Below are 12,330 nucleotides of genomic sequence, written 5' to 3' on the forward strand. Positions count from 1 at the left end.
TGTAAAGAGCTCCTACATGTATAAACTGCAAAGGAGCGCATTCTTGTAGATCAAGGAATTGTCCTGTCTACAAAGATGAGGTAGCTGTGCAGGAAGTAAAAACCCTGCAAAAAGTCAGCTACTTCGATGCAAAGAAAATAGTTAACGCCCGTAAGCCTAGAGCAGCAACATCTTATGCTCAGGCTGCGGCTACTGTTCCTGCTCCTGCTCCGATTGCTGTAGATGAGGTACAAATTATAAATAAACTTGCTCCCACTTTGGCTAACATGATTGAGAGGATCATCGAAAACAAGATGAAACCTCTTGGCAATAAAGAACTTGTTAAGCCAAAGATAGTGATACAGCCTGCTGAAGATAAGTCGATAAAAGTGGAAAGTTGCTCCTCCAGAAAAGAAAACGGACAACAAACCTGAATGTCAAGTCCGTCTCAGCGAGATCCTCGATGAAAAGAAAAAGGCGATACCTACAGAGTCTGTTATGGAGGCTCCCAAGCCTCCTGTAACTGAAGTGGCCTCTAAGCCTCAGAGGCCACAAAAAATCACACAGGGGGGGCGAGTGTCCCCCCTCCCACAGGCGGTGACCGGTGCGACCCCCGTGTTGGGGAGCGGGCAGGTTGTCGCCTCTCAATCGGCGCCTGAAACCGGCGCCGATCCATGCCCGTCGTCGTCGGCGGCTTCGGTGGTCTCCGATACGGAGACCGGAAGCCTTACAGGCGACGACCTTCTCCGCGAACACGATGCTGTTCGCAGGATGGAGAAGAAAAGGAAAAAAGGATGGCCGAAAGGAAAACCCAGGCAATAATTTAATTAAAAATTAAAAATTAGCGAGTCGATTGTACAATGGAACATCAATGGATGTTTTTCAAACATCCATGAGCTCCAACGCTTGGTACATGACGTAGACCCGATTTGTATATGTCTGCAAGAAACGCATTTCCGCCGAAATGAAAATTTTAAATTAAAAGGATTCGATATATTTCGGCGAGATCAACCGCCAAATGTAAGAGTTAGAGGTGGAGTAGCTATATTAACATCGACTAGAGCTACCACCGAAGCGGTTGTTCTAAACACCAACCTACAAGCGGTCGCCGTTAGAATGAAGCGACCGCTTAAGATCACTGTGTGCAGCATATACTTACCGAATTACGATTGGAATAAGGATGACATAGAAAGATTAATTTCCGAGCTTCCCCCACCTGTTTTACTGGTGGGTGATTTTAACGCTCATAATTCTCTCTGGGGATCGGATCGAGTAGATCCCCGTGGAAGAGAACTGGAAGGGTTCCTGATGAATTCTGAACTTATTATTTTAAATGACGGATCAGGAACCTTTTTCAATGCCAGAGATGGATCGACGTCCTGTATAGATCTTGCACTTATAAGCGGATCGATAGCACCGAGGTACAGCTTCCATGTTACAGACGATCTGCATGGAAGCGATCATTTCCCGGTGCAAATTGTAACTGATGTTACTAGAACAATATATCCCATCCCTAAAAGATGGTTATTTGAAAAGGCAGACTGGACGAGCTTCACAGCTAGAACGATACTCCCAGAAACAACCGGAGTTATCGGAGACGATGTCGACGCCATAACAAATGCAATAATCGAGTCGGCATCGAGATATATTCCCAAAACATCTGGGAAACTTACAAAGAAACCCGTTCCATGGTGGAACGATGAAATAAGTGAAGCTATAAAAAGAAAGAAAAGGGCGTATAATGCCTTTAAGAAGCGTCCTAGTATAGAAAATCTTGTTGCCTTTAAGAAATACAGGGCGTATGCAAAACGTGATAGATTCGAAAAAACGATCCTGGCAGCAATACGTGTCATCCATTGACAAAACTACTACTGCATCAGATGTTTGGAGGAAAGTGAAGGCGATTTGTGGGCGTAATGATTTTACTCCCATAACTAGCCTTCAAGATGAAGATGAAGATGAAATAAAAGACACTCCATATGAAATTGCAGAGCTGTTATCCAATCATTTCGAAAAGGCCAGCAAAACGGCCAACTACGAGGAAGGTTTTCGAACCAAAAAAGAAGAACACGAAGGTCTACTAAATTTTGGAACTGAGTATAATTACTCATATAATGTACCATTTAAAATGGAAGAATTCGCGAAGGCGTTGGAAAAATCAGGTAACACAGCTGCTGGTCCGGATGAAATCCACTATAATATGATCAGGCAGCTGAATACCACTGCAAAGTGTAGATTATTAGAACTTTATAATAAAATATGGCGGGATGGAACGTACCCGCAGCAGTGGAAAAAAGCTCATGTTGTTCCAGTACCGAAGAAAAATAAAAATTTAAGAGACCCCAATAGCTACCGTCCTATTTCTTTGACGTGTGCTATGGGGAACATTTTGGAAAAAATGATTAATAATCGACTCGTCTGGGTTTTGGAAAAAGAAAACCTGATATCACCGTATCAAGCAGGTTTTCGACAATACCATTCTACCACTGATCAAATGATCAGCTTAGAGGACATTATATATAACAGCTTTATTACAAGGAAACATTGTGTCGGAGTCTTCTTTGATCTTCAGAAGGCTTTCGATATGACCTGGCGTCATGGTATAATGCTCCAGTTACATGAATGGGGCATTCGGGGCAATTTGCCTATACTGCTCAGCAACTACATGAATGACCGTACCTTCCAAGTACGCGTCAACAACGAATATTCATGTGAAAGAATCTTGGAAAATGGCATACCGCAAGGTTCGCCGTTGAGCGGTACCTTGTTTACCATTGCCATTAATAAATTGATATTAGCCATTCCAGTAGAAATCAGCAAAAGCGTCTATGTTGATGATCTGGCAATCGTATATGCCAGCAACAAGACTGCTATAGTGAGGTACAAATTGCAACGAGCGATCAATGCTCTAAATGAAGTTGCAAGGAATACAGGATTCCAATTCTCACCAGAAAAAACGTGCTGTGTACACTTTTGTAGGAAGAGAATTCCTCATCAAAGTCCTGCTCTGACAATTGATGATAATCCAATACAATATAAAGACAGCGTAAGGTATTTAGGACTAGTATTGGATAAATCCCTCACATGGGGATTACATATACAGGACTTGAGTGATAGACGCAAAAGAGCCCTAAACATTATAAAATGTTTATCGAACCTAAATTGGGGCTCAGGAAAAGAGACATTATTGAGACTGTATAAAGCATTGGTTCAATCTAAACTAGACTACGGATGTATCGTATATTCATCCGCTAGAAAGTCGCACTTAAGAAAGTTAGACGTAGTTCATAATAGCGGAATAAGATACGCAACAGGTGCTTTCCGCACGAGTCCGGCGACTAGTCTGATGTCTGAAGCCGGAATAATGCCACTACATTATAGAAGAGAGATCCTCTTGTTAAGATATGCAGCAAATATATGGGCTTTCCCTGCCCATATAAATAATAAATTGTTTATGAATCATCCCATGGCTGCATTATACGAACGTCGTGCTACCTATTCCAGACCAGCCGGAATTAGGTATCACGAATTAAGAAGAAAATATGAAATTGCTATACCAGAGACACTAGCAATTTCTACTAGAGAAATACCGCCATGGCTCTTGCCAGCGGTAAATACAAGTTTGGATCTCTCTCAAGGAGAAATAAAAAAGAAACCAGCAGTGATCATCCAGCAAGATTTTTTAGCAACCGTCAGTAGTTACGAAGAACATATTAGAATTTATACTGACGGTTCTAAAACTGAACATGATGTTGGATGCTCGATATATGTAAATGAAGAAGCCCACTTTTGGAGACTGCCAGATGTGGCCAGTGTCTACACGGCAGAGCTCACTGCAATTCAGCAAGCTCTTCGCTACACTGAACACTATTGCGAAGAGAGAGTGCTAATATGTTCCGACTCATTAAGTGCACTTGTCGCAATTCGGAACAAGAACATTAAGGATGTCCTAATTGCAAACATCCTGTCCATTTTATACGTTCTAAAACAACGAGGACAGCGATGCGTATTTGTATGGACTCCGGGGCATGCTGGTATTACAGGTAATGAAATCGCAGACGAAGCTGCCAGAAAGGCAACAGTCTGCGATGATTTGGATGCATTTCCTGTAAGAGTGGCAGATATTAAAAACCGTCTAACAAATATAGTAAGAAACAAGTGGAACGCTGAATGGAGGAGTTTAAATACAAAATTAAACTCAGTTAAAACTTCTCCTTATAAATGGAAAAGCGACTTTAAATTGACTCGCCGTGAACAAGTAGCGGTGACCAGACTTAGAATCGGTCACACGCGATTAACAAATTTATATTTGTTAACCGGCGAAGTGAGACCAATGTGCGGTGTTTGCAATAAAACACTGACAACCAAGCATCTAATAGAAGAGTGTACCATATATGAGGACCTCAGAAAGAGGTTCTGTTTTACAAATAATATTAGTGCTGATCTGGATAATGGAAATGAAGAAAATATAGTTGCATTTTTACACGCCAGTGGACTTCTTAAAAGTCTGTAAAATGGAAGTTTAAAGCTGTGGAAAAAGATACTCTAAGCGGTAGTTATATATATATACATATAGAAGAAAGAGGAAAGATATGGTATTGAGAAGATTAATTATAATTTTAAGTTCATGGTCTTTTGAGAACCTATCTCAAATTTTAATATTGGGGCCCTTTACACCCCGTAAGTGTTGGTGATTGTCCTTGTCTTTCATGTTTTAATGTTTATTGTGAAGTTTGTGTTTTTAAATAAAATGTAAGGGCCCTTTACACCCTTACATATGACGATCCTGATGGAGATAATAATTTCTTTTAAAGAATGTGACGAGGGCTAATGACCTTAGCAGTCGATGCCCGTAAAAATTCAGAAAAAAAAAAAAAAAAAAAAAAAAAAAAAAAAAAAAAAAATAAAATAATAATAATAATAATAATAATAATAATAATAATAATAATAATAATAATAATAATAATAATAATAATAATAATAATAATAATAATAATAATAATAATAATAATAATAATAATAATAATAATAATAATAATAATAATAATAATAATAATAATAATAATAATAATAATAATAATAATAATAATAATAATAATAATAATAATAATAATAATAATAATAATAATAATAATAATAATAATAATAATAATAATAATAATAATAATAATAATAATAATAATAATAATAATAATAATAATAATAATAATAATAATAATAATAATAATAATAATAATAATAATAATAATAATAATAATAATAATAATAATAATAATAATAATAATAATAATAATAATAATAATAATAATAATAATAATAATAATAATAATAATAATAATAATAATAATAATAATAATAATAATAATAATAATAATAATAATAATAATAATAATAATAATAATAATAATAATAATAATAATAATAATAATAATAATAATAATAATAATAATAATAATAATAATAATAATAATAATAATAATAATAATAATAATAATAATAATAATAATAATAATAATAATAATAATAATAATAATAATAATAATAATAATAATAATAATAATAATAATAATAATAATAATAATAATAATAATAATAATAATAATAATAATAATGCCCTGAGGTAGATAATCCCCACGTCCGGAACACAACATCTATGTTCCACGTCCAGGGCGGCAACAGCTGTACCTTTGTACATCACATATAGCTGGCTAACGGGGTTCCGAGTAAATTCCTCGGTTATGCATTGTTGAGTTTGACCTGGTTCCAACTTCAGGTCACTAAACGGACTGGATTATTGGCTACCTGCAGGAAATGGAGTAACATATGATTTTGGAAATGGATTCATACCATTCTTAGAGCTGGCGATGTGGCGGCCAGGGTCAATGTTATTGCAGGTGTAACGGAGACCCTTCCGTTGTCCACATGCCCCCTGCGATGGCAAGCATGTAGTCAAGGTGCCCATGTTCGGAGCATGGGAGCCCTGAAAGCTTCGGTGTGTAGGGGCCTGGAGTCAGTGCAGAGACTGCGCATCCGCTCTCTGCCAGGACATATGCCGGTTCCACCGGAGTACCGGAACGGACCTCCAGGGTTGGTAGCCCTGGAGTGGGGGTGTACCCCGGCGGCTAGCCTTACTACAGAAGGGATTATTTGTTCATGAATTTTCCTGAACAAACTCACGTGGCAGAGGGTGCACGTAAACACCCTCGTTTAGAAACCGCCGATTCGCCACAAGCGAAGCGGAAAAAAAGCAAGGAGAGTGATAGAATTAGAAAAGATGCTGATAAAATCAGTAAAGATTTGAGAAAAGCTTTGTTTGGTAATAATGTTCCCAAACCAAGATTTTGTCAAGGTGCCCATGTCCCAGGGGGGGGTCCTGTCCCCCTACTGGGCGCGTCCTCAAGGTGGCGGATAGAGGAAGGCCTTGTAGATATACAGGGTAGGTGGTGTTCTTCAAAGGCCCACCCGCGGACCATAACAGGTACTTTAAATCCAACGCGTCTGTTCCAGATTGGGCGGCGTTTGGTCGGCGTCTGTTTCCCATGTTAGGGACGGCCGTTTCTAGAGGTGTCGGAGCCTTGCTCGCAGGAGCTTATCCTGTTACCCATTTGTTTTGAAAATTAATGGAGTACAACGATGTGAATAAATGCCGGGGCGGTAGGGTGTTGCGGGCTGACACCCTTCGGAGCCGTCGTGATGTTCAGTCTGGGGTGAGGAGTGCTGGAGCGAGTGGCGGCGCCTCACCTAATGGTACCACAAGGCCTGGAACGTCTTCTGTGGCTTCTGTTGTGGCTGAAGTTCAGTCACCCAGTGCTGTAGAACCCCGGGGTAGGAAGCGGTTTAAATGGACAGATGAACATAATGCCTTCCTTTACCGTACCTACCTAACTATAACAAAAATGGAATCGGACATGAAACCGTATAGTGTTCCGCTGCACCAAGCGATGGTTGAGAAGTTCCCTGAGCTACGATGTAAGTCTGTCCAAAACATCCTGGATCAGCGCAGATCCCTCTTTAAGTCTAATAGGGTTCCTGCGGATGTGGTGGCGTTAATCCGAGCTGATGTTTCTAGGGAGTTGGGGTTGTTGTCTAGCCCATCTTCAGATGAAAGTACTGTAGAAGAAACGATAAGAACCGACAATCCCTTCTCCGATCAATTTGCTGAGAACGAGATGCTGTATGGTGGTATGGATCCGTCGGCCAGACAGCGTATACCAAGGCTGAGGGTTAATGGTGGAACGAGGAACATAGTGAGCCTTATTAATGAGATTCTTGAAGAAAAAGTAAGATTAGTACCCTCCATAACTGAGCTCCATGAGTTAGTGTACATCGGTGCGATTACGGCAGTCAAAGCGAATGGCCAGCGAATCGTCGCTTCTGCAATGCGTAAGAGTCCCCAGCGTCCACCTTGGGAGGAGAGACTGTGTAGGAAAGTCGATAAGCTGAGAAAAGAGATTGGTCGTTTGTCCAGTTTCTTAACATCTGCTAACCCCAGTGGAAGGATCCGATCGGCGGCGGAGTCGATAATCCGAACATATGAGAACCCGGAAAACACCACCGGCCATGAAGTTCTGGATTTGTTAAAGCAACGATTGATGGTACTGTCATGTCGGCTGCGGCGGTATCGGCAGAGTAACATGCGCCGGGAACAAGCTCACTTGTTCCGTACCAATCAAAAGGAGCTATATAAGCGGTTGCAGGTTTCACCTCAGCAACAACCTCAGGCGAACGCGTCCCCTACTAGTGAGGAGGTCTTGGGTTATTGGGGCCCGCTTTGGTCGTGTTCCTCACAGCATAACAGTGGGGAAAGGTGGATTCGTGAGGAGCGAAAACGAGTTGATAGAGTCCAGACAATGGTAGATAATTTAATCACTCTAGAAGATGTACAGGAGGCAATTAGGAAAACCCATAATTGGAGGGCGCCTGGGATTGATGGAGTGCATAACTTTTGGTACAAGCGCTTTTCTTCTGTTCACAGGCGTCTTGCAGAATTTTACTCTGCCATCTTGCGAGATGCAAGTCTAATGCCGACCTTTTTCACCCAGGGGATGACCTATCTGATCCCGAAATCTTCTACTGCGAAGGCAGATCCGTCCAAGTACAGACCTATTTCCTGTCTCCCCACAATATATAAGCTTTTTACTTCTGTTCTCACTGCCAAAATCAATAAGCATCTTGAGAGGCATCAGATCTTAGCTGAGGAGCAAAAAGGGTGTCGTCAGGGTAGTAGGGGCTGCAAAGAGCAGCTAGTGATTGATAGCGTTATCTCTGTAACGGCAAAGAGGAGTCGGGGCAGCTTATATACTGGTTATATTGACTACAGAAAGGCCTTTGACTCGGTTCCGCACTCCTGGTTGATAGAGGTCTTACGTCTCTACAAAGTCGATCCCGTTATCGTTGAGTGCCTAAGTGTCGTTATGGGTAAGTGGTGCACAAATCTTTTGTTGACTATTCCAGATAAGAACCCCGTTAAGGTCGGAGTAACACAGATCAACCGAGGCATTTTTCAGGGCGATTCCTTGAGCGCTCTATGGTTTTGCTTAGCGTTGAATCCTCTGTCTGCCATCTTACAGAAGTCCAAGAAGGGTTTTACTCTTGGGCAGTACAGTTTTAGCCACCTCATGTATATGGATGATATTAAGCTTTTTTCTGACACTGAAAAAGGGATCCGGCAACTTGTCAAATTAGTCGAGAGGTTCAGTGTCGACATACGCATGAGTTTTGGTCTTGACAAGTGTAGGGTCAATGCTATGAAGAGAGGAAAATGGTCGCAGATTGAGGCGTGTGAAGTGCCGCAGATGGATGCTCCTGCACTCATGAATGCAATGCAGCGTGGTGAGACATATAAGTACCTTGGTTTCCTGCAGGATATTGGAATTAGCCATAGTCGAGCGAAAGAGGACCTTACATCTGGCTTCAAGAGTAGAGTAAAAGCCGTCATGAGTTCCCAGTTGAGTGGTTCTAATAAGGTAAAGGCCATTAACATATTTGCCGTTCCGTTGATTTCCTATAGCTTTGGCGTGATAAATTGGACGCGGACAGACCTTGAAGGGCTTAATAGAATGATTCGTGTATCGTTCACGCGACACCGCTCCCATCACCCGCTCAGCTCTGTCGAGCGGTTTCACCTGTCCAGGAATAGAGGAGGAAGAGGCGTTGTGGATTTGCGGGAGGTTCATGCAAAACAACTGCTGAATCTCCGGAAATACTTCCTAGAGAAGAGCCAATCCAGCTTGCTCCACGGGGTTATAGTAAAAAGTGACAGTAATCTAACCCCATTGCGCCTCGGGGATGACAAATTTCAGCCCCTTGAGGATACCTTCTCCGAGATCAGTGTGATGGATAGGTGGCGTTCGAGGGAGTTGCATGGGAGGTACTATGCGGCGCTTATGGATGAAGCGGTTGATCGGGATGCGTCTGTGGCCTGGCTGAAGTATGCCGAGTTGTTTGCTGAGACGGAGGGCCTTGTATTTGCTATACAGGACAGGGTCATCAGCACACTCAGCTACAGAAAGCATGTCGTCAAGGATCCTGCTGTAACCATTGACCTGTGCCGTCTCTGTGGATCGACCAACGAGTCCATCGAACATGTGGTTAGCGGGTGTCAGTTTTTAGCTCCAAGGGAATATACAGTCCGACATAACAACGTGGCGAAGATACTTCATCAGAGACTGGCTTTGGACCTGGGTCTTCTCTCCGTTTCAGTCCCGTATTTTAAGTATGCTCCTCAGTCTGTATTAGAGGACGATCAGTATAAACTGTACTACGATCGTACTGTTCTGACGGACAGGACAGTGGAGCATAATAGGCCAGACATCGTTCTGACCAAGAAGCGGGAAAAAATCACCTTCCTGATTGATGTCACAATCCCATTGTCCACCAACATAGTGAAGAAGTACACGGAAAAACTAGTGAAGTATAGGGATCTTGCAGAACAAGTCAGGGAGATTTGGGACCAGGAGAGCGTAACAGTGGTCCCGGTGGTTTTGGGCGCGATGGGAGAGATTCCACGTTCTCTGCATGGTTCATTAAGATCCGTTGGAGCACCAGCAAATCTGTTCCGACCAATGCAGAAGGCTGTGTTGCTGGATACATGCCGCTTGGTCCGTCGGTACATCACAAGCTCGAGCGATAAGATAACGCCTGTTCTTGAGGGGCCACCTGATCGTCATCAGATGGAACTGCAGACGGGGGACAATGGCCGTTAACATCGGCAGTTCATAAGTTGTTATGTCTGGTATTTTATCTTTCATTCTTACATTTTACCCATAGTTTTTTTTTTTTTTTTTTTTTTTTTTTTTTTTCAATAGTTCATGCTACCATATACAATGCACGTCAGAACAATAGTTAAGCTCCTGCGCCTTGCCTATGGGCCGGCCAGGATGCTTTTTACTGGGCTTGCCCAAGAGAATAATAATAATAATAATAATAATAATAATAATAATAATAATAATAATAATAATAATAATAATAATAATAATAATAATAATAATAATAATAATAATAATAATAATAATAATAATAATAATAATAATAATAATAATAATGCCCTGAGGTAGATAATCCCCACGTCCGGAACACAACATCTATGTTCCACGTCCAGGGCGGCAACAGCTGTACCTTTGTACATCACATATAGCTGGCTAACGGGGTTCCGAGTAAATTCCTCGGTTATGCATTGTTGAGTTTGACCTGGTTCCAACTTCAGGTCACTAAACGGACTGGATTATTGGCTACCTGCAGGAAATGGAGTAACATATGATTTTGGAAATGGATTCATACCATTCTTAGAGCTGGCGATGTGGCGGCCAGGGTCAATGTTATTGCAGGTGTAACGGAGACCCTTCCGTTGTCCACATGCCCCCTGCGATGGCAAGCATGTAGTCAAGGTGCCCATGTTCGGAGCATGGGAGCCCTGAAAGCTTCGGTGTGTAGGGGCCTGGAGTCAGTGCAGAGACTGCGCATCCGCTCTCTGCCAGGACATATGCCGGTTCCACCGGAGTACCGGAACGGACCTCCAGGGTTGGTAGCCCTGGAGTGGGGGTGTACCCCGGCGGCTAGCCTTACTACAGAAGGGATTATTTGTTCATGAATTTTCCTGAACAAACTCACGTGGCAGAGGGTGCACGTAAACACCCTCGTTTAGAAACCGCCGATTCGCCACAAGCGAAGCGGAAAAAAAGCAAGGAGAGTGATAGAATTAGAAAAGATGCTGATAAAATCAGTAAAGATTTGAGAAAAGCTTTGTTTGGTAATAATGTTCCCAAACCAAGATTTTTGGTCATTACAAAAGAGAATGGTAACTTCCAAAAGGTAAGTCCATTCTTAATTGCTAGAGAGATTACAAATTGTGCTGGTGGTCCTGTCAAGGAAATCCGTAAGACGTTTAACGGATTACATGTCGAAACTATAAACGACATGCAAAGTCAGAAAGTCCAGGCGTTGAAGAAGATCGGTGAATTTGCGGTTACTGTCCAACCGCATAGTACACTTAATTCATCTAGAGGAGTTGTTGTTTGCCGTGATCTTCTTAACTGTACTGAAGAAGAAATAGTGCAGGAAATGTCTAGTCAGGGAGTGACACATTGTCGCAGACTTTCTATGAGACGAAATGGTGAGATTCTTCCTTCGGCCTCTCATGTATTGACATTCAATAGGCCAAGTCTTCCTGAAAAGGTACGAGCTGGCATCCATCGGCTTGATGTACGGGCATTTATTCCGCAGCCGATGAGATGTTTTAGATGTCAACGTTTCGGACACACTGCCGCTAGATGTGAAGCGCAGGAAATTTGTATATGCGGATCGAAGATTCATGAGGGTGATCCATGTAAAGACCCTCCAGTCTGCATTAATTGTAAAGGGCACCATAACTGTCGATCCAGGAACTGCCCAGTATACAAATCAGAAACAGCCATTCAGGAGGTTAAAACGCTTCAAAAAGTCAGTTACCCTGAAGCGAAGAAGATTGTAAACCTACGTACACCTAGACCATCGACTTCATACGCAGAAGCAGCTGCTGCTCCCCCCACACCTAAAATCAACGTGGAGCAGTTGCTTAATACGATGGCACCAAGTCTCGCGACAGTGATAGAAAGAATCATTGATTCCAAGATCGAGTCGACTCATCAGATACAACAAAGTAAACATGAGAAGGCTCAATCCCAGACTGACGTCGCCGACAGAAGACCCGTACCAGCGCAGTTTAAAAAACCGGCAAAATCCTCGATTATAACTCCAGCAATAGACGTAATGAAGAAAAATCTTGATCTATCCAACAAAGATCTAAAGATCACCCCGACGACGAGTCATATAGCTAAGGATACTGTGACAAGAGTACAGGAAAAATCTGCGTCA

This window comes from Lycorma delicatula, chromosome 12 (assembly GCF_047948215.1).
Source record: "Lycorma delicatula isolate Av1 chromosome 12, ASM4794821v1, whole genome shotgun sequence".
NCBI lineage: Eukaryota > Metazoa > Arthropoda > Insecta > Hemiptera > Fulgoridae > Lycorma > Lycorma delicatula.